We start from the raw sequence: 24,070 nt of genomic DNA, 5'->3' as shown, positions 1-24,070 counted from the left end.
TCTCCCCACCCCACGCTGCTGCCTCTATCAGGCCACAGCGGAGTGGGGGTAGGGAAGGCTGCTGCAAGGCAGTCTCTGTCTGAGACAGGACCAAGCCCCCTGCAGATATAGCATTGGTCCCCATGCCTGCCAGGGCATTTATGTGCGCCCGCCTAGTGACCAGGGCCGGCTTGAGCCATTTTTGCGCCCTGGGCGCCCGGTGCATGCGCGGCCCTGCCTCCGGGTGCCCAGCAGCCCCAGAATGTTGGGGACCACTGGGATAGAGGTTTCTCCGCATCCCGTGGAGCAGTCTCTGTCTGCAAGGGTGTGTGTGTGTGGGGGGGGGGTCGGTCCAAGCTCCCCACAGACAAAGGCTGCTCCGGCATCCGATAGCGCAGCCTCTGTCCACGGTAAGCCTGGGCCTGCCATGGGCAGATGCTGGATCGCGGCAGCATCTCCTGTTGGCGGGGTGTCTAAGTTTTGCGTCCCTGGAGCAGCCTCTGTCCATGGGGAGCTTGGACCTCCCACAGACAGGGGCTGCTGCCACCCTGTGCTGCTGCCTCTGCACGGGGAGCTGTTTTTTAAACTGGCTCCCCTTGCAGAATGGCTCCCCTTGCCACCCTGCGCTGCTTCCTCTGATACAGAGGCAGCAGCGTGGGGTGGCAGGGGGCTCCCCAGAAGTAGGGCCGGGAGTGTACTGGCTGCTGGCCCTACCCCTGGGGACTATCAAATAGTCGTGTAACTGCAAAGAGTCCATGCGGTTACATGACTGTTCAGTTACCCAGTATCTAACATCCCTACTGCTGACTGAGGGCCCAGTTCTGCAGGCAGCAGCGCAGAAGGAAGGGTGGCCGTACCATGCCATGTCATCCTTACTTCTCTGCTGATGGTGGACATCTAGATTCCTGGCCAGGAGCTGCCACTCTCCAGCTGCGAAGGTCCGAAGGCAATGCTGCTTCCCGGGGCTGTGCAGAAGTAAAAGTAGCTGTATCGCTACCCCCATACAATAACCTTGAGATCCCCATCTCCTTTTTGGTTTAGGACCCCAACACATCACTGTGAAATTTCAGATTTAAATAGCTGAAATAATGAAATTTACCATTTTTTAAAATCCTTTGATCTTGGAATGACCAAAATGTACCGTGAATTTGGTAGGGCCCTAAGTATTTGTAAAGGGTCTGGAGTTTAAGATAACACCAATATCCCATTAAGAGTGGGTCTTGGGTATGCACAATGATTCTACTAGATGCAAATAGTAGCTTCTGCAGAAGTTAGAAAACATTGCAGAGGCTATGTAAGTCCTGTAGTTAAATAGATTCATCAGTTATTCCCATAATTCAAAGGACAGTTACACTCAGGAACATATTAGCTCGTGTTCAGAGTAAATAAAACACTTCAGCCATGAATACAAGTGTAGGATTTGGCGCAGATCTTACTGTAGATCTTAGGCACAGCTCTGGGCAAGGAATGGAACATGTACAGTACCACCCAGCAGTGCGTCAGGAGGCATGATGATTCAGAGACACTCCTCCGATTTCCTCTTTGCTTCTAGGAGCTAATGATTTACCGCTGGTCTGAAGCAGCAGTAAATTATTACTGATGTCATGCTGTCATACAGTCATGTTAATGTACTCACCAGAGTACATAAGGAGTGGAACCAAGGCTTTGCCCATTCCCGACCATTCCTGGATGAGTCTTCCCCCACTTGCTCTGTGAAAGGAGTAGACAAGCGTGTAGCCCAGCTCACTCCTGTGTGCCTTGACCTAATATCAGGTTGTCCATGAGAGGATCCTCAGACCATTGTCCAGGCAATGGTACAATATAGTCCCCAGGCAAATCTTTTGTTGAGTCAGTGTGAGTTTTGCCTTAGGAAGGGCAGGATTTGGCCCTTCATGTCTAAAGTAGCCTTGGATTATTTTGGGAGACAATAAATTAACAGGCTCATAATCTATAGAAATGATTGATTACAGTCTGTTCATCTTGGAGGCTATGGGGAAGGAACTCTAGTCTTCCTATGATTATTGAAGGCTAATTGGAGAATGTTAGATTCTCTGTTGTACAAATGTGTTATTGCCTGTCTTTCTTTTGTCCTCTTTTCAGAAAGTTGTAGGTATATTACTTAGGGATGTCAAGGTGTACTCAGCTACATGATTAACCAATAAGCCTGGCTAACTTATCAACTACATGCTAATTATTGACTACATGCACTGCCCTCCCCCGCTGCCTCTGTATCAGACCCTCTGTATCAGAGGCAACAGCGTGGGGTGGCAGGCAACCAGTCTGCATGGGGAGCTGATTTTTAAACTGGCTCCTCTGGTGGACTGGCCCAGGGGACCGGCTCCCGCCTGCTGCCCCATGCTGCTGCCTCTGATACAGAGGCAGCAGTGCAGGGTAGCAGGGGGCTCCCCAGGTGTGGGGCTGCTGGCCCTGCCCATGGGGGCTATAGAATAGTTGTGTGATAAGATTTCATGCAGTTACACGACTATGCAGTTACACGATATCTAACATCCCTAATATTACAGAGCACAAATTGGAGTTAGCAGTCTGTCTTGACCCTGCAAACGCAGGTATGTTCACAAAATTGGGGCCTGAACTGGTAGTTTTTCTTCCGTTGAAAATGGTGGTACAGTAAACTTCCAATAATCCGGCACCTTTAGGACCCAGGGGATGCCAGATTATCAGATATGCTGGACTGTCGGAAGGGGGGCTATGAGGGGTCTGGCGTGGGGTGGGGAGGATGAGGGGGGCGACGCTGCGGGACCAACCCAGCAGCACCCCAGCTGCTCTGCCTCAGGCGTCCCTATGGCGGGTTTACGGGTGCAAGCTCCTTGCGTCCCCCCCCCCCTTAGTTGCCCGGCCGCCACCTTTATCGGCGCCGGGGAGTGACGTCCGGGCGATAAGCCCCGCCCGTGCGGCGCCGCTGCCCCTGCTCTTGGCACGGCGTGTGCCCACGCCTTGCTCGGGAGCGTAAGCTGGGACGGCTGGGACGGCCGCTTCTGCCCGGTCCGTGCCCTCCCCCGCTTCCGGCGGGGTGCCCCGGTTTGGGCTCCCCGGTGCCCTGGCTCCAGGGCCGCGTTGTCGGTCCGTGCGCCGCTTGTGGCGGCCGTTTTCCCAGGCGGGAGGGGGAGTCCCTTCCCCGCCGCCAGTGCGGACCCCGCCGGGTCCATCACACACCTTCCCCCCTTGGAGAGGCGAGGCCCGGGTGGTGGGTGTTCCCCTATCCGGGAGAAAAAGTCTGCGTTTTGGTGAGTCACCCCTGGCCGATGCACCACATCAAAACAGTACGGCTGCAGGGCCAGGTACCACCGCATTATACGCGCGTTTGTATCTTTCATAGAGTTCAACCAAACTAAGGGTCACCAACTTAAATTTATTCCCCACAAATAATACCGTAAAGTGTCAATCGCCCACTTCACCGCAAGTGCTTCCTTCTCTATCGTGGCATAGGCCCGCTCGCGTGGCAACAGTTTCCAACTGAGGTATAGGACCGGCTGGTCTCCGCCTTGTTCTTCTTGGGCTAGTACTGCCCCGAGTCCCACCTCCGAGGCATCTGTATAAAGGATAAACCGTTTATCAAAGTTCGGCTGTCTCAGCACCGGGGCTGAGGCCAGTTTCTCTTTTAATGCCCGAAAGGCGCGTTCGGCCTGAGGGTTCCATCTCACCCTGGCCGTCTCTGTATTCCTTACTAGCTCCGTCAGTGGGGTTGCAAGGGAGGCGAATTGCGGCACAAATCGCCTATAATACCCAGCCAGCCCCAGGAACTGGCGGATCTGCTTTTTCGTTGTTGGGGTCGGGTAGTCTTTCAGGGCTTGTACCTTGCTATAGATTGGTTTTAACTTTCCCTGCCCCACTGTATATCCCAGGTAGGAAACCTCCCGTTGTGCGAAATGGCATTTACGGGGGTTGGCCGTGAGGCCCGCCTTACCCAGGGCTGTCAGCACAGCTTCGATGTGCCTTAGATGGTCCTCCCTCGCCCGGCTGTAGATGACAATATCGTCTATATAGGTGGCAGCGTATTCTTGGTGGGGTGCCAGTACTCGGTCCATCACCCACTGGAAGGTCGCTGCCGCCCCGTGGAGTCCGAAGTGCATGGTCCGAAACTGGAACAGTCCAAAGGGGGTCGAGAAGGCCGTCTTTTATCAGGCTGCAGGGTCAAGGGGTATTTGCCAATAGCCCTTTGACAAATCTAAAGTTGTTATATAGGCCGCCTGCCCGAGTCGCTCCAGCAACTCGTCCACCCTCGGCATCGGGTAAGCATCGAACTGGGACACAGAGTTCACCTTCCTAAAGTCTATACAGAATCGGGTCGTGCCATCCGTTTTGGGGACCAGGACGATCGGGCTATGCCATTCGCTGGCCGATTCTTCTATCACCCCCCACCGTTGCATCAGCTGTAGCTCTCGCTTGACCGTGTCCCACATCTTCCGTGGGAGGGGACGTAGGGGGGTTCCCTCCCCACGGACTTCCCCAGGGCCCGAGGTCCTCCTACCTTCGTGCCGGGTAGCGCCTTGTGCCGGCTGCTGCCTTCTTCCTGCTCAGCCAGGAGATGCGCCTCCATTAGGCTCACCGCCTCATGCAGGGTCGTGGGCCGGTTCCTCCGGACCCACCGCTGTCCCTCCTGGGGTAATATATGCACGAATTGTTCCATCACTATCGTTTCAGTGACTTGGAGGCCCATCTTCTGTTCCGGTTCCAGCCACCGATTGGCCCATTTCCACAGCCGTTGGGCCACCGCTCGTGGTCTGTCCCCCACCTTGAACCCCTCCTACCAGAACCGCTGCCGGCAGGTCTCGGGGGAGTGTCCTAGCTGGTCCAATATCGCCTCTCGTACCTTGTAATAGTTGAAGGCGTCTGTGACCACCAGGCTGTGGTACACTAGCTGGGCTGGCCCGCTCAGGTAGGGGGCCAGCAGGGTGGCCAGCCCACTGTTCCGGCGGCCAGCGGGCCGCCGTCGCCACTCGCTCGAAAGTAGTGAGGAAGGCTTCAGGGTCATCCTGTGGGCCCAGTTTGCTGAGTTGCAGGGGTAGTTTAGACCCTTCCCCGGCCCCACCTGGCCCTCCGGCCATTGCCCCCCAACTCCTCTCTACAGTCTGCCGCCAATGGTCTTGCTGGGCGGCGAGTTCCTGGATCAGTTGTCTCTGGTGTTCGTGGAACTGGTTCGTCAGTTGCTGGACCAACTGAGTCTGCTGTTCCTGCTGAGCCTGGTTCTGCTGTCGTTGGTTCCCCTCGAACCACTCCAGGAATTGTCGGGGCTCCATTGCTTCGTCCGGATCCCCTGCGCCCTCCGGAGTGGGGATAGCCCGGTTCGCCCGGCCTCGCTCGTCTGTGGGGGACAGCAGTTATGCCCACATTCTCCACCAGTGTGACAGGTTTACGGGTGAGAGCTCCTTGCGCCCCCCCCCCTTTAGTTGCCCGGCCGCCACCTATATCAGCGCCGGGGAGTGACGTCCGGGCGATAAGCCCCGCCCGTGTGGCGGCGCCCCCGCGCTTGCCCCGGTGTGTGCCCGCGCCTTGCTCGGGAGCGTAAGCCGGGGCGGCCGGGCTGGCCGCTTCTGCCCGGTCCGCGCCCTCCCCTGCTTCCGGCAGGGTGCCCCGGTTTGGGCTCCCCGGTGCCCTGGCTCCGGGGCTGCGGCGTCGGTCCGCACGCCGCTTGTGCCGGCCGTTTTCCCAGGCGGGAGGGGGAGTCCCTCCCCCGCCGCCAGTGTGGACCCCGCCGGGTCTGTCACAGTCCCCAAGTCAGCCGCTGCTGAAACTGACCAGCGGCTGACTCGGGGAAGCCTGGGGCAGAGCAGCTCCAATTGTCTGGCTGCCTGGAGCACTTCCGGGTTCCAGATGGTGCCGGACTATCAGGAGTGCCGGACCACTGGATGCTGGACAACTGGAGTTTTACTGTACATGATGCCAGTCACTGCTGTGGTCGAGAAGAATTATTTCTCCTTCTGTTAATGCAGAATTCCCATTACAGTCATGTTAATGAAACCTGTATGAGTGGGTCATAGTGGAGAATAAATTTATCCCGAGAGCTGCATTTAAGAATGGCCTAGCATAGTTACATATTTGTGCACAAAAGGATATATTTGTGTTCCTATATTTATTCCTTAATCTAAATGGAGCAGAAATGGAGAGATGTTTTTTTGGGGGTGGGGGACAGGGAGTGAGGAGGAGGAGAAGGTGCCTCCCTCCCCTGTTGGTGTTTTGACTGAAAAAGTCGAAGGAATTTTATTGGCAATGATCAGACTGTATCTTGTGAGAAGAGGGAGACATACAATGTGGTCACTTGCAAAAAAAAAAAAAAAAAAAAGGGGGATTATTGCTCCAGGATAGTTCCTCTCCCATGCACAAAAGATTAGGGAGGATGAGACTGGACTACAGATTGCAGGCAAATTAGGTTCACCAGGAGAAATAGAAGACTATCAAAGTAGCTGCTTAGGAGGCAGAAGGGAAAGATGTCTTGAAATGAGGAGGGCCAGGCAAGGGATTTCTGGCAAAGATCAGTTTTCTTTTGGCTTCATTAGTGCACTGTGAGTACAAGAACTAAAAAGCCTTACTTAGGACAGAACATAGGAGACCTGAAAGACTTGGTTTTCTTTTTGATGGTTCTAACTGATCAACCACTGTACTTTGCTTATGTTGCAGTTTACTAATTCTCTTACAGTTGATTGCCAACCAATTCACCTTTTAGCCTGTGCAGCTGCTTATTCTTTCCCCCACTTCTGTAATTTTTTAGCTCCTCCTCTTTCTCTCCTCTTTTACTAGTGACTTTCATGAAGTTGCCCAAAGAAAGTTTTATATTGCTTGAAATATTAAGAATAAGTGGTTGAAGTGGGTGTGAGTGTGTCTAGCTTGGTGCCAACAGAGTCCAGGGGCTAGAAATTACAATTGATGTTGATAACCTATTTTAAAGCTGCAAAAAGATCTGAGATGGGAGTGGATGCTTCTTGCATCTTCTCTGGGGGAGTAGAGTCAAGGAAAAAAGTGCAGTAATATCTGGGTGGGGCATGTGGGTATACCACTGATTTTGTGCCTCTGAATGAGTGCTAAGTAAGAGTATGGAAAACACAGGAGGGGAATTACTTTCACTCTTTAGGTAGTATAAAATGTTACAGTCCTTCAGTTCACATGCCCGGTTACTGACAACCAATTTAGAAATTCCTGACAACCAATAAATTCAGCAAATTTGACTGGAGAGGTGGCGACGAGTCCTGTGGCACCTTATAGACTAACAGAAGTGTTGGAGCATAAGCTTTCGTGGGCAAAGACCCACTTCGTCAGATGCATGTGGGTCTTTGTCCACGAAAGCTTATGCTCCAACACTTCTGTTAGCCACAGGACTCCTCACCGCTTTTGCAGATTCAGACTAACACAGCTACCCCTCTGATACTTGACTGGAGAGGTGTTTGGCAAAGATGAAATAGGTCAAAATTGGGGAGAAAAGGGAATAGGGTAGCCGTATGAGGTTCTACATTTTTTGTCTCTTACCTTATTTACTGTTACTTAATCTCCAGTTATATTGCATGCAGCTATATTTAATAACCCTTCTGTTTCAGAGAGGTAGCTGTGTTAGTCTGTATCTGCGAAAACAACAAGGAGTCCTATGGAACCTTAGAGACTAACAAATTTATTAGAACATAAACTGGAAGTGTGGCCACGGCACTGGAAGAGAATCAGAGAATCATAGGACTGGAAGGGACCTCAGGAGGTCATCGAGTCCAGCCCCCCCCGCCCTCAAGGCAGGACCAAGCTCCGTCTACACCATCCCTGACAGATGTCTATCTAACCTGTTCTTAAATATCTCCAGAGAGGGAGATTCCACCACCTCCCTTGGCAATGTATTCCAATATTTGACCACCCAGACAGTTAGGAATTTTTTCCTAATGTCCAATCTAAACCTCCCCTGCTGCACTTTAAGCCCATTACTCCTTGTCCTGTCTTCAGAAACCAAGAGGAACAAATTTTCTCCTTCCTCCTTGTGACACCCTTTTAGATATTTGAAAACCGCTATCATGTCCCCCCTTAATCTTCTTTTTTCCAAACTAAACAAGCCCAGTTCATGAAGCCTGGCTTCATAGGTCATGTTCTCTAAACCTTTAATCATTCTTGTCGCTCTTCTCTGTACCCTTTCCAATTTCTCCACATCTTTCTTGAAATGTGGCGCCCAGAACTGGACACAGTACTCCAGCTGAGGCCTAACTAGTGCAGAGTAGAGCGGCAGAATGACTTCACGAGTTTTGCTTACAACACACCTGTTGATACAACCTAGAATCATATTTGCTTTTTTTGCAACAGCATCACACTGTTGACTCATATTCAACTTGTGGTCCACTATGACCCCTAGATCCCCTTCCGCCATGTTCCTTCCTAGACAGTCGCTTCCCATCTTGTATGTATGGAACTGATTGTTCCTTCCTAAGTGGAGCACTTTGCATTTCTCTTTATTAAACTTCATCCTGTTTACCTCTGACCATTTCTCTAACTTGCTACGGTCATTTTGAATTATGTCCCTATCCTCCAAAGAAGTTGCAACCCCACTCAGTTTGGTATCATCTGCAAACTTAATAAGCGTACTCTCTATCCCAATATCTACATCATTGATGAAGATATTGAACAGTATGGGTCCCAAAACAGACCCTTGAGGAACTCCACTTGTTATCCCTTTCCAGCAGGATTTAGAACCGTTAACAACAACTCTCTGACTACGGTTATCCAACCAATTATGCACCCACCTTATCGTGGCCCTATCTAAGTTATATTTGCCTAGTTTATCAATAAGAATATCATGCGAGACCGTATCAATTGCCTTACTAAAGTCTAGGTATATGACATCCACCGCTTCTCCCTTATCCACAAGGCTCGTTATCCTATCAAAGAAAGCTATCAGATTAGTTTGGCATGACTTGTTCTTCACAAACCCATGCTGGCTAACCTCACACTGTCTCCTGCGGCCCAGTCCCTTACCCCATGTGCCCTTCTGTACCCAGCTTCCTTCCTAGACATCACACCCCCTCCTAAGAAAAGTGCGACCTTTGACCACCTTCCAAAATTTTGGAGTGACTCACCTAGCAAAAATTATTGCCCACCCCTGCTCTAGAAGTACAGCTGGCTGATAAATTTGGAATGGAAAATTGGAAAATGGCCTTTTAAAATAATTAGTTTTTGCATAAAATGTACTCTTTTATAGAATTCCTTATTTAAATAGATATTGACATAGAGAGTACACTTATTAAGTTTGCTGATGATACCAAGCTGGGAGGGGTTGCAACTGCTTTTGAGGATAGGGTCATAATTCAAAATGATCTGGACAAATTGAAGAAATGGTCTGAGGTAAACAGGAGGTTTAATAAGGACAAATGCAAAGTGCTCCACTTAGGAAGGAACAATCCATTTCACACATACAGAATGAGAAGCGACTGTCTAGGAAGGAGTACGGCAGAAAGGGATCTGGCGGTTATAGTGGACCACAAGCTAAATATGAGTCAACAGAGTGACGCTGTTGCAAAAAAAGGAAACATGATTCTAGGATGCATTAACAGGTGTGTTGTGAGCAAGATACGAGAAGTCATTCTTCCGCTCTACTCTGTGCTGATTAGGCCTCAGTTGGAATACTGTGTCCAGTTCTGGGCACCACATTTCAAGAAAGATGTGGAGAATCTGGAGAAGGCTCAGAGAAGAGCAACAAGAATGATGAAAGGTCTAGAGAACATGACCTATGAAGGAAGACTGAAAGAATTGGGCTCGTTTAGTTTGGAAAAGAGATGATTGGGAGGGGACATGATAGCAGCGTTCAGATATCTAAAAGGGTGACATAAGGAGGAGGGAGAAAAATTGTTCTCCTTGGCCTCTGAGGCTAGAACAAGAAGCAATGGGCTCAAACTGCAGAAAGGGAGGTTACAGTTGGACATTAGGAAAAACTTCCTAACTCTCAGGGTGGTTAAACACTGGAATAAGTTGCCTAGGGAGGTTGTGGAATCTCCATCTCTGGAGATATTTAAGATCAGGTTAGATAAATGTCTATCAAGGATGGTCTAGATTGTACTGAGTCCTGCCATGAGGGCAGGGGACTGGACTAGATGACTTCTTGAGGTTCTTTCCAGTCCTGGTATTCTATGATTCTAAATGGATATAATTTTTTTTTATCATCTATAATCAGTGTTTTGGTAAGTGAAAATGTTTGGTTTACCAAAACTGAGTTTTGAATAAAGAGCTTACCACCATTTTGATAATGTTTTTAGATTTTCTGGACAAAAATGGTTTGGTTTTTTTTAAAATAGGACAATTAAGAAACTTTTTTGGGGAAAAAGACTTCATAGCTCTCCTTAGTAGTAATTTTATAGTCTCTAGCTTATTGAAAGAAGTTCTGAGGAAAAAAAGCAATTTTGAAATGAAGGGTAATATTAATTTTATTTTTCTGTCTAATTCTGGACATCCTCATTAATTCAAGCTGCATGGGACTTTACAGAGATGATATGAAGGCGTTCTAAACTCCTTAGGCAGAATGAACCGAAGCAACCTAATTTTGCTGCAGTATCATAGAATCCCAGGGCTGGAAGAGACCCCAGGAGGTCATCAAGTCCAGCCCCTTTGCCCAAAGCAGGACCAATCTCAGCCAGGGCTTTGTCAAGCCGAGACATAAAAACCTCTAGGGATGGAGATTCCACCATCTCCCTAGGTAACCCATTCCAGTGCTTCACCACCCTCCTAGTGAAATAGTTTTTCCTAATATCCTACCTAGATACCCCCCCCCCCCCACTGTAACTTGAGACCATTGTTCCTTGTTCTGCCATCCATCACTACTGAGAACAGTCTCTCTTCATTCTCTCTGGAACCTCCTTTCAGGAAGTTGAAGGCTGCTATCAAAGCCCCCTTCACTCTTCTCTTCTGCAGACTACATAAGCCCAAATCCCTCAGCCTCTCCTTGTAGGTCTTGTGTGCCAGCCCCCTAATCATTTTGGTTTAAATTTGCTTTAATTTAAAAAATGTGTCCAAATTTGGGAAGAATGTTTTGTGATTCTTCTCCTTCCACCCAACCCTAATCGATTTCACTGTTTAATTTCTGTATTTGTCTGGTTACAGTTTGGTAAGTATACATTTCTAAAATGCAGCCTCAGGGCCCACTGTGTCTTGTGGAGCTTTCTGAGAATGTCCCAGTCATGGCCTGGTGAAGACAAAGCTGATTGATCACTGGTTTTTATTGTTAATAACTGCAAACAAGCAATTCTTGTTAATTTGTAATAGATACTGTATTCTGGGCACACTAATCTAGTTTTATATAAACAATCTATATAATTATCAATGCAGATTTGATTCTGCCCTCTGTGTTCCCGTGTCTGGATGAATACCTTTCAGCTAGGTTCTGGGGCTGCTGAAGTCAATGGGAGCTTTGGTATTGAGGTTAGTAGGCCTGGGATTTGACTTTCTATGTTTAAGGGCAGCTTGGGAAAGCAACCATTTTGAGGAACTTTAATTGTATATTAAAAGGGACTCTAGAAGGATTTACTCTAGCTTTAAAACCCTTAACCCCCCTCCCCCACAGTTTTATAAAAATATCTTGGGGTGGGGGGAATATGTTTCTTTACCAAAAAACCCTCAGTTCCTTTCAGTGGGCATGCTGCTTAGGTTGTGTGGTGTGCACATGCTCTCATCTATTGATGCTATCCTAATCAGGGAGGGAGGGGTGTTTTTATTATGTTTTCCCCATGGGAAAAGAGATTCAGAGCAGTAGCTGGGGCCAGCGAGCCAGCAGGTTGCTCAGCAGAACAAAACATCTTGAGCATCAGGTCTCCTTAAAGGCATTCTCCCAGAACCAGCACGTGGGCCAGGACAGCTAACTCTTCCTCTGCCCTTGAGCAACTATTGATGGATCAACAGCTATGGCCACTCTATCTCTACGTCAGTAATCACATGACTCGGCAGTATGCAAGGTGATTTGAGAGGCAGGTTGCAATGTAGTAAGGCAGAGGGTGGGTGTAGCTGATTGTGAGCTTATTAAATGAGAAGAAGGGAAGGTATCAGGTTAGCTATTGGTTAGAAATGGGCATTAAAGGGTTAAGCAGTGCTATAAGGTTGTGAATAAACAGGTGAGGTCTAAAGAACAAATGTAGTGTCAAAAAACAAAAATAGAAAATACTGATAACAAAAATAAAAGGGTAAGGTATGTATATCAGAGCAGATAGGTGTGGCTTACATGGGTATCACAAGACTTAGTCAAGAATTAATTTAAATGTGGGGGAGGAAAGGCAGAGATTGAAAATAACAATGCTAAAATGCTTCCCTCTCTTCCTGGTGCTCCCTGTGTCAGGAACTTGTTTTATTCTGTGCCTGTAAAGCACCACTATATTTCGGTGCTATTTAAATACTAGTCATAATACTCACTATATTAGTGTTCTTCCCTGGCCTTTCCCCCCCCTCTTTTTTCTTTCTTTCTTTCCAAAAAAGAACATCACAGTAGCAGTTTGCCCAGGAAGTAATGAGGGCAGATCTTGTACCCAATTAATGTGCAATTTGATTGACTTTGAACCAGGAAGGAGAGAAGGAAAATAGAAAACTCAGTATAGTACAGGGAGAGGGATTTTCCACAATCCTTATACATTAAGAATCAAAATTAAAAATATTGTAAATATTTTTCATTTGTGAACTGCAATGTTTTTGTTCAACATATTATTCTATTGATTCTTATTTGGTCTACTTTTCAAGCCTCTGAAACATTACTGTTCTATTTATATCACGTGGAGGCTGTGTTTCTCTCCTGTCCTCATCTCCATTCTTTGTTCCCCAGTGTTTGTTTTCTCTCTCTTCTTCCATTGGCTATTCTTCCCTTAGATGCTCAGATTATTGTTCTTTTACCATAATGCATGAGATGTGTGGCAGACACTTTTCAGATGCTTATGGATGATGGTTTCTTGCTCCAAGGAGCTTGCAATCTAAAGACAGGCAAGTAGACAGGGCTAAAGGGGAATGATACAGGAATAAGAGGCAAATTATATACAATGCAAATACAAGTCAACTTTAAGCAAACTAAAAGCAGTTTCGCAGAAATGAGTCTGTAAGAGGGACTTAAATGTGGGGATGTCAGCATTTAGACAACTGTACAATTAGCTGATAAACCTGGGTTTATTGGTTAATCCCATCAACTACACGCACCCCCCTCCCCCCGCTGCCTCTGTATAAAGAGGCAGTGGGGGTGGAGGTGGGAACCAGTGCCCATGAGGAGCCAGCTTTTAAGCTAGCTCCTCACGAGCACCAGATCTTGTGGAGCTGCCTGCCACTTCCATCCTTGCACTGCTGCCTCTGATAGAGAGGCAGCAGCGCAGAGGGTGAGGGGGCCAGGCAGGAGAAAGTACATGCAGGAAGTTGGCTTTCAAGCTGTATGTCTGCATGTATCAGCTCCCATGGAGCTGTCTCCTCCCCCTTACTACCTCCCACAGAGACAGCAGGGTGTGGAGGAGGCAGGCAGGAGCTGGTGCTCGGAGCACCAGCTCCTCCTGCTCCCCTTCTTACGCTGCTGCCTCTATCACAGGCAGTAGGGTGGTGGAGAGGGGAGGGGACAGGGGCTACTGTCGTGGAGCAGCCTCTCTCCGCGCCAGGCCTGGGCTTGCTTCGGACAGAGGCTGGTCCATTGATGGCGGCATAGCCTCTGTTTGTGGGAGACTTGGGGCCCTCCCCCCGCGGATAAGGGCTGCTGCTGCCTCTATATCAGAGGCAACAGTGTGGGGCAGCAGGTGGGAGCGGGTATGCATGGGGAGACGGTTTTTAAACTGGCTCCCCTCATGGACCAGCTCCTACCAGCTACCCCACTCACTAGGTGTGGGGCTGGGAGTGCACTGGCTGCTGGACCTGCCCTTGGGGACTATAGAATAATCGTGTAACTGCTAAAATTTAATGCAGTTACACGACTATTAAATTACATGCTCTCTGACATCCCTACTTAAATGTGGAGAGACGAGGGGCTTTGTGGATGAGCTCAAAAATGTTCGACTATGTGTAAAGGGCTGTTTGAAAGAAGGCCTGTAGGTGATACAAGAACTTGAGATCTGATCTTGTGAAACTGCATGTTGAGTAACTTTATTATCTTGACTTCAGTGGAGTTATTTGTAAGTAAAGTTACTGATGTGCATTGAGCAGAATTGGGACCTGTAGTCCATGACCCACCACTTCTTCATGGCTTGCCAAATGTGTAAAATAAGGTTACACATTATTTTCTGAAGACTGCAAATTACTTTTTGCTATTTTACTGCTCTTTCACTCTTTCCTTGTAAAATGTAGACTAGCTTCCCCCCCCCCCCCCCGCAATTTCATTTTCATGATGAAAGGATACTTTATTCTTCCTTCCTTATCATCTCAGTACTGTACAGTATACATTTCAAGCTTTTTACCCAAAAAGGGCTGGTAACATGGGAAATGAGCTAATCCAGCTGAAATGGACTGGAGTGAGCACATTTATCACTCCCTTCTACTGGATAGAAAAATGATGCACCTTATTTTATACAAATGTTAGGTTTTAATACTGCCACTTCCACTGCAGGTTCCCTTTCAGCTTATGTGATAGAGCAGGGGTGGGCAAAAGGGCCTCTGCAGGCTGGATGCGGCCTGCCAAGCAGCGTGATCCGGGCGGAGGCCCTGCTGCTCCCCCGCCCCCAAGCCAATTAGGACCTGCTGTAGATCACATGGGCAGAGCCAGAAATTGTAGGCTAATCCACAGTGTTCCAGTGTAGTGTTTTAACTGTAGTGTTCTCCTTCTTTCCTAGAATTATCCTTTTCTTTCTTGGAGGAGAGAACCTGCATGTGGGTTGACCTCCTGAATCAGCAATCTGACTGCAAGATTGGTAATCCACATCCTCTTTCCAAGAATTCAGCCCATTCAGAAAAGTAGTAATAGTTGTTGAAGCATCAGTAGCACTCAGTGCTACTAATTCTGACTCTGACCTCTCCTTTTCTGGAGGCCTAAATAAATAAAAAATTAATACCTCCTGGTATCTTCTAATTTTATCATTTTGAGTTAATAAATTCATATGCAAATTCAATTGGATTGAAATTATTATTGGTGCTTCTTTCTATTAAAATGTAAAAAGCAAAAATGTGCACATGAGCTTCTTCAAAAGAATGTGAGAAGCAGATGAATAAGGTGCATATAAGATCACAACCACCTTGGACACAAGGCTCTGACTTTATTTCTACTGGCTTCCTTACATTTGGAGTAGGTACTAAACATCTGCTTCTTGCTCATGTTAAAAAAAACAAAAAGAGGAAGGTGGAGGTTCTAAATGTGCTAATTGGCTTTTAGTGAAATCAAAGCAACAGTGGAAAGACTGCTGTCAAGCATTTTAAAATTCAAAACCACTCTAAACTTAGCAACCTGAATCTAGTTAGATAGCATTTTATGTAAGATCTGGGGTGATCGGTGGAAATGAATAATAGTAACGTCAACATCTCCATCTGTGTCCTCCGCCTTCCTCATGTAATTTGAATTTTTGAAGGTCTCTTTGGTTGTGTTTTAGTGGTAGTAATTGTCTCATTTTAGTGGGTATCAATTTCTGTTTCTCTTGTCTGTCTTCCTTTGTGCGGAGGCAGACTTAAGACAGAATGAAAGGGCAAACTGAGGTTAAACAATAAAAACTTTAACATTTTATTATTTATTTCCTTGTTTAACAAAATAGCTACTTAATTTATATGGGATTAGGATTTGCTGGGTCTAGCAAGATACCAGAAAAAGGAACCAAATGGTAAACACTACATAGCATTTTATGAGACTTTATTTTGTTGTTTCAACAGTGAATCATCTCCATTATGCTATATCCATCTGTCTCCTAACTCTCTATCTGTATGTGGAAAAAATCTGTTCAAATAGGCTAAGACTTCAAAGGCACTTAGAAGATTTGTATGCTCAATTCCCATGAATTTTAATGGGGATTGGGCATCTAAATTTCTTAGGTAGCTTTGAAACTTTGTTTTAGCACTTGGAGATTTTTTTAAAAACTCTTCTGTTGTTTATGGGAAATTGAGTTTCTTCCTTTTCTGTTCCAGTTCCACACTGCACATCTTATTTAAAGAGGAAAAAGACAGCTTGTTGATTTTTTTCCCCCTCTAGTATCATTCTGTCATCCATTTCACCGAACACCGTTGGCAGGGTCATTAATGTAGAACTTAGGAGCAGTTGTTTGTAGTTAGAACCTCAACTTTTGCTTTTCAATGTACTGTATCTAGGTTTGATGGCTCCTGACCGGAAATTTAAAGGTCAAACTTTTAATATGTCTATTAAATATTTTGCTTCCTTAAATAAGTATTCTGAAATGGTTCTTTCTTTCTTTTCCCTTCACTCCAACCCTTCATCCTCAGAAGATAATGGCAAGTGTCAAATGCAAAGTACTCCACTTATGAAGGAACAATGAGTGTCACACATACTGAATGGGAAGTGACTGTCTAGGAAGTTGAACTGCAGAACAGGATCTAGAGGTCATAGTGCACCACAAGCTAAATATAAGTCAACCGTGTGACGCTGTTGTGAAAAAGCAAACATGATTCTGGGATGCATTAACAGGAGTGTGTGAGCAAGACATAAGAAGTCATTCTTCTGCTCTATTCTGCACTGATTAGGCCTCAATTGGAGTATTGTGTTCAGTTCTGGGCATCACATTTCAATAAAGATGTGGAGAAATTGGAGAAGGTCCAGAGAAGAGCAACAAAAATGATTAAATGTCTAGAAAACATGACCTAAGAGGAAAGACGGATAGAATTGGGTTTGGTTAATTTAGAAAAGAGAAGACTGAGAGGGGACATGATAACAGTTTTCAAGTACCTAAAAGAGTATAATAAGGAGGAGGAAGAAACATTGTTCTCCTTGATTTCTGATGATAGGACAAGAAGCAGTGGTCTTAAATTGCAGTAAGGGAGGTTTAGCTTAGACATTAGGAAAAACTTCTTAAATGTCAGGATGGTTAAACACTGGGATAAATTGCCTAGGGAAGTTGTGAAATCTGTCACTGGAGAGATTAAAGAGCAGGTTGGTTAGACGTCTACCAGGGATGATCTAGACTGTACTTGTTCCTGTAGTGAGGGCAGGGGACTGGACTTGATGACCTCTTGAGATCCCTTCCAGTTATAATATTCTATAAGTACAAAATCATGGAATAGGAATAAGTAATTTAGAAGTGGTGGGTGGATGATGACAGAAAACAAAAATTTCTCTGATTGAAGTATTGCTTGCTGTAAAATAAATCGGAGGTGAATGAAGCAGAAACCAGTACTGACATGTTTTTTCTTTCTTAAGTATTCTGTTTATGATTTCTGTCTAGAACCTGTTTTCGGGGCCCATAATACATTAGAGTAAAGAGAATACTAAGATTGATGAGTTTGCAAATTGTATACGCATGGTGAGATCAATGAAATTATTAAATAGATGTACTGTATCTAGGAAATGGATGGCAACCCCTTTGAGTTCTAAATATTACAATAAACTGTAACAAATAGTGGTAATTTTGCTCTGTGGAACAATGTTGCAATGCATGGTACAGGCTAATAATCTCATTAGATTATGAAAATATTTGTATAAAAAAAGATGATCATGATCATCAGAGTTTCCTAAAAGTTTCATGGAGAGAATACAGGCATAGTTCTTCAGATGAAAATTTACTCACCAAGGTTTTTCTGGATATTTCACAGCTTGATGGAGCAGTCTTTCTGCATAGTTTTTATACTCGGTATTGCTGCAAAAATGTCGCTATGTACTGAAAAGTGGACAAATGTTAGCCGAATGCAGATTTGGGGGAAATTGGCATTGAATTGTTGCCTTTCTGATTTTACAAGCCTCATCATGGGTTTCATAGCATATGCTACTTAATTCATCTGCATACTAATACCCTTTCTCCTGTGTGCTAGCAGCCAATACAACTCTGTCATGGCTGTGTTGGGGGACGGCTCAAGAGCTAATAGTATTCCAGCTGTTCAAATGCAAGTGGTAGTCCATATTGGTTATAACGTTGCTTCATCGTAGTACTCATCATTGAGCTAACACACTACACGATACATAGTACTCATTATTTAAAAACTCTGTTTATAGAAATGTGATTTATCTGGTTTAGTGTTGTTTGGCTGTGTTGCTGGCCCCTGATGAAGGGAGAATAGCAGATGATGTGAGCTAATGATATAATGTGGTGTAAGTTCTACAATATATCAACACACTCATCGTTTTACAGTACTGATGTTCTCAAAAATATGGTGGTTATGCAAGCCCCATACAATCCATTTTGCAGGAATCCTGCCAGTCTATGCTCACTCCACAGAGTTGTCTTCCTGGATCTTGTCAATAAGAGGAAGTGATCCAAGTGGCTGTTTTAGAACATTTAAAAGCTTCACTTTCAGCTTTTTTGAACACGATGATAAAAAAACTGAAGCAAAAATGAAACTCTTGAAGCTGCTAATGAGGCCATGGAGAAGAAGGGCTGCATGCAGTTTGGTGTGTTGATTAGATTAACTTCGGTATGAGTTGAAATGTTCCTGCAAGTTTTTCATCATCTTCAGGCATGATTTTTGACATCTGGATATTTTACATTTAATTTTTGGATTATTTTTTAATAGTGAAATTTGTTCATTCTAATGAAAACAAAAAAAAATCTGCACATCTTTTGCAACTTTCATCCATTTTAAAAATCAATATCGTTACCTCTATAATGTTCAGTATGCAGAAGGGAATATTATGGGCCAAATTAAATACTGGTAATAACTTCCTGGATACTGTATCAGTTATATTACATCTGGGATGAATTTGCATTGATATCTCCAGTTTAAACAGCAGTGAAAGCCAATAAAGAGATAATCTGCAATTTAGGAGTCTGGATTACAGATTTTACCTTACCTGTCTTTAATTTGTTTACATGGCTATTAAGGAGGAGTATGGCAACAGAATGGGAGAAAGGGAATACTCCTGGAGCATTGAATCCTAAGGTCCCTGTTACGATGATCAGGGAGAGACTAGACACATAAAGACAACGGGAAGAATGTGAGACACATTTACATTTAATTTCTATCTCATTGGCTATAAATAGGTGATTTGGAGGGGCTTGGGATCATGGCTTTTTAAGAGATCATGCTTTTAGATTTATCTTGTGTAATGCAAGGTGGACAATACAACTGTTATCATCCACTGCAGCTGGCCAGGAAATGGGTTTTGTGTCCCATGAAAATTTGAAGTACCTGAAAATGTTCCTGTTCCAAATCAGAATGAAAATAGAAATCTCAAATTTCTCAAGCCAGAAATCTGGAGAAGAAAACCCAGCCTGAGTCAATTGAAACTTTGATTTTCATGATTTTCAAATGCTTTGTTTGGATCACTTTTTTATTTTTAAGCTGTTTTACTATACTTCACTTAAAAATTGAAATGAAAAGTTGTTCTGTACCAGAAGATTAGAGTTTTGTATTTAGAAAAGGTCAAAACATCATTTTGATAATTTCAAAACTTTTTCATAATTTTTACAAGTTGACTTGAAACTGATCCTTTCCTGCAAACAATGAACAATATTTCATCACAAAATTCCTCGCCCATTCTACTGTCCATGATTTGATTGTGGATGAGGCCCCTGACTTTCCATATATACGATATTTGTTAATAACTTGGGTGCCATGGTGGCACGCTTCTGAACAAGTGTACATGATCTCAATATTGATGCACAAGACAAAACCCCCTCCGCTCATGGATGGAAAATCTTAGAGGGAACACTGCCCACCACTATGTCCACAGGTTTATGTGAAAAAAAATCTCTGGGAGACAGTCCTACTCCCAAGGAAGACCATGAGAGTCGTGCTTATTGACTTCAATTGGTATCTTATTTCTAACCATGTCCACTGCTAGTTATGAGTAGTTTTTCTCATGACTGGATGTCACAATAGATAATAGTTTTGCAGTGTATTTTGCAGTAGATCTTTAGTTCTTCACTGCTTTAGTTATGAAAGGAATCCTGCGGCCCAGGGGCTGCCACATGTTTTCATATGGCTTTCACAATAAGTTAAATTAATGCTAGGTTAAAACCATAGGAAAAGAAAACAGTAGATTTATGGCGTGGGACATCTAAATTTCTGGGAAAAATACAGTAATGTTTGATATGATTTTGTTTTGTTTTTGGCTTCAAAACCAGTTCTGAAAAATGCCTGCCAAATATATTTTACTGGAAAACTGAAAGGCTAATCATAATTGCCTGAAAAAAAAACCATTTCTAGAATATGGCATGTTATGTTGAATGATGATGATGACAAACATATTTGAAGGTGAACTGACTTGCCCTTTAGTTAAATAAACACATTCAGTTTCAGTCCTATATTGTGAGCTGACTACATGCATACGCAGCTGGCAAGCCTGTATTTAAGGTATTGGTTATGTCAGGCCTGGGCAAAATACAGCTCACAGGCCGGATCCAGCCTGCCAAGCCACCAGATCTGGCCCGCGGAGGTATCGGGGAGTCCCAGGCAGGCTCCGCAGCTTGCCCTGTGCACCGTGCAGAAAAGCGGCTCCAAGGCTCCGTTTCTGTTTTGAAACTGGAGGGGAGGGGGAAAGCTTTAGGAGCCGCCCTGCCCCCTGCACATTCCCATTGGCTGTTTTCTGGCAGAAACCAACCAATGGGAGCTGCTTGTTAGAATAACAGGCAGCTAAGACGAATCTCGCCCCTTCTCATGGGCTCAGTGCTTCTTGAAGCACATGGTCAGGCAAGCAGACTGTCTAGCTGGGAAACATTTTAAGCTCTGCAGGCAGGCTAGTTTGGCAGCTGACAAGTAAGTCTCTTGGCCACAGCCTGCTTCTGGCCCCCCAACCCTTTCCTGCTCCAAATCTCTGCCCCCCTGCCTCCCAACATACCCAAACCCTCTGTCCCTCTCTTACATCCATACCCTCTCCCAGATCTGGCACTCCAATCTCCTGCCCCACATCACAATCCCCTCCTACTCTAGGTCACATCCCAAACCCCTGCACTCCAGTCCCCTGCCCTAGGTCACAACCACCTGCTTCATCCCAACTCCCTCCCAGACTCCAGTCTGCCTCCTGCACCCCAATTCCTTACCCCAAGCTCCCTTCTGCACCCAACCTCCATCCCAGACCCCACATCTTCTCCATTAATATCATGGAAGAGGGCAGACCTCGACTACTTTCCAAAATCTTGGAGTGGCCCCCCATCAAAAATTATTGCCCACCCCTGGGTTAGGTTGCCTTGGATTGCTTGTTTGACTCAGTGCAGCAAAGCACTTAAGTACATACTTTAAACATTGAATTCAGTGGGACCTACGCACATGTTTAAGTACTTTGCTGAATAAGGATGCGGTATTGAATTGAAGTCTATGATTATGTCTACATTATGGGATAAGGTTGAATTAAGATACGCAACTTCAGCTACATTAATTGCGTAACTGAACTCGAAGTATCTTAACTCGACTTTTGGCGCTGTCCACACTGCAGGAAGTCAAAGGGAGAATGCTCTTCCTTCGACTTCCCTGACTTCTCGTGGAAGCAGGACTATCTGCATCGACACTAGCTGGAGTGCCCTTTCAGTTCGAATTAGTGTGTCTTCACTAGACCCACCCATTCAAAACCTGGATGATTGACAGCAGCAGCTTCGTTCTTCTCTCTAGTGAAAACATACTTTAGGTGGTTAAGAGGCTGAAAATTATCTTGAAGTATAATGGTCCTTAGTGGGATTTTTAAAAAAATCATTATTATCAAAGAATCCTCTGCAGTGATTTTGGAATTCTGAGAATGTGTTCTGTTAAAGTATTTGTTATCAGCAGAGACAGGAAAGAGAGGAAGGGAATTACAGTTAGAAGATGGGGACATAGGGGCAAGTGTAGTAAAGCCAAAATTGGAATACTCCCCACTTTCAAGTGCAGCAAATGGAAAACCCATTCCTGACAATGCTACCCTTGATCAAAGCTGCAAACTGTTTTAAATCAGGGGAGTTTAATGTGATAAATTATTTTTGTTAGAGCTTAAATTATCTCTGTCCCTGATGGAAATGATCCTACAGGAAGTGTCTTTTAATCCTAGAATTTCAGTTCCATCTGACTGTATTCAAAGCAAGTTGGATCAGTTTTCAAGGTCATTTAATCCAACAAAAGACTCAAACCCTGAATTTCAGACCCAGAGGTCTTGGGCATATTTTCCAGATGCTTTCTACAGAACACAAGCCGCCTTGTTTGTTCAGTACATTGTTACTCCCAAAAGCATGTACATAAATGAATAATATTGAGGAGATAGGTATTTTCCAAGGGTTATTCATAGTAAGGATCAGAATACACTGAGGTTGCAGACTTGCTATCAGGAAGTGTGTTTACAAAGCAGAGAGGTGAAGGACAGCAGTAGTAAACCATGTGCTTTCCTATTTAAGCAAAAATATTTTGAACTACCAAGGAGGGAGGCAGTATTTCCACTTAGTTCCTGAGAATTATGTGGAGTGTGTTAATGCTGTAGCACAGTGTTTCACGTAGGCAATTTTGAAATTAGCATGTCCATGAAGAAACGTCATTGTGGGGGTTAACAGCTTTCCTCCTTCAAATATTTGTATCTGTTTGAACTATTCTTCTAAAGGCAAAACATGTTCTTCAATAACATTTTTATGAGCCACAAATATAAACTCTTTCTTCCAGGGGTGCTTCAGTTGTGTCTATCCTAGAGGTAGATATGAATGGTTAACTGGTAAACCTCACTCTTAACGTGTGAGGCTTATTGGTTCTGGTTAATTGGTAGGAGTTGGAGCAGCTCCATGTCTGTGTCGGACAGGGGGCTGTTCCAATATTGCAGCGCCTACCTCAGGCAGGGGCTGCCTGTGAGGCTCGCTGTAGGCAGGGGCTGCGCAGACTGTCCAGAGCAGCCCTTTTCTGCAGCAGGGGAGGCATCCCTCTACCTGCCCTCCCTTTAATTGGCTAACCAGTTAAACATAGTGTTTAACCAGTTAATCAATTACACGGGATTTTACATCCTTAATCAGAAGCAAAGAGGTCATCCCAACCTGTCCAGTTTTGTGGTAGAATTTTTAATACGTGGCTCTTGCAAATCCCTCTTAGAACATTCCACATCATTATATGATTCACATTTCCCTACAGAAGATTAGTTCAGACTGTGGCCTGGTCTACACTGAGAGTTTAGGTTGACCTTAACTGCATTAGGTTGATTTTTCTAAACAATAAGTCCACAACATGAAGGGCCATTAAAGTTGACTTCAGTACTCCTGCTTTTCACAAAGAGTAATGGTAAATTTGACCATGCATGGTCCAGTTTAGGGCAGTGCAGACATGGCAGTGTGAAAGTTGACATTCTTAGCCTCCAGGAGGTGTCCCACAGTGCCCTGCTGTGACCTCTTTGACCAGGACTTTCAAATCTGCTGCTCTCCAGATGCACAGGAAAAGCTCAGAGGAAAATCTGAATTTCATTTCCTGTGTAGCCAGCATGGCAAGCAGACCTCAGAGGAGGCAGCACACCTCCACAGCACACCTGACCATGAATGCCTCGGGTTGCAAATGAGCACCAACATGGAGTGTACAGGAGATCCTGGACTTCGTTGTGTGGGGAGAGAAATCTGTTCAAGAAGAACTACGAAGCAGCAAAATAAATGCTGATATCTATGCCAAGATCACATAATAGAGCATGGAGGAGAGAGGATAAGGCAGGGACTCCCAGCGCGCAGTGTGAAAATGAAGGAGCTAAAGCAGTCATACCATAATACAAAGGAGGCAAATGGAATAGGGATGTTAAATTGTGGGTAATTGACTAATCAAATAGGTTTTTTTGCATTGACTATTCGATAGGGTGTCTCCACCTTTGAAGTGTAGAAACAGCCCTAAGGTTGTTGCTACTCTTTAAAGACGAAAGCGACCGCTGTCCCTGGGCTCTGTGTGGTGCTGCCTCTTTGAAACGCCCGGCGTCAGGCTCCTCCCGGCATTTCAAAGCGGCAGTGCTGCGTGGAGCATGGGATCAACTAGGAAGTGGACTCTGTGTGGCACTGCTGCTTTGAAACGCTGCTGCAGGAGCCTGGTATTAGGCCACCAAACTGAGTCCAGCTGCTCTCCTAAGATCTCTGTGGTGTACCTGCTGCATTGTGGGCACTTAAGAGCAGAACTATGGCCTTAT

The 24,070-nt window shown here is 45.2% G+C and overlaps 1 protein-coding gene across 2 annotated transcripts in view; it reads left to right on the top strand.

Annotated features, from left to right (window-relative positions):
- C9H1orf21 (chromosome 9 C1orf21 homolog) overlaps positions 1-24,070 on the top strand; it is a 191,085-nt gene that overhangs the window by 17,238 nt on the left and 149,777 nt on the right. The window contains exon 2 of one of the 2 annotated variants that reach the window (XM_075936771.2): positions 14,721-14,798. The exons of the other annotated variant lie outside the window; for it this stretch is intronic. The gene's annotated coding sequence lies outside the window, so the exon portion shown is untranslated. The remainder of the gene's footprint in view (positions 1-14,720; positions 14,799-24,070) is intronic. 2 annotated transcript variants of the gene reach the window in all.

This window comes from Pelodiscus sinensis, chromosome 9 (assembly GCF_052426305.1).
Source record: "Pelodiscus sinensis isolate ZL-2025 chromosome 9, ASM5242630v1, whole genome shotgun sequence".
Taxonomy (NCBI): Eukaryota; Metazoa; Chordata; order Testudines; family Trionychidae; genus Pelodiscus; species Pelodiscus sinensis.
This window is presented reverse-complemented; position numbering and strand designations above follow the sequence as displayed.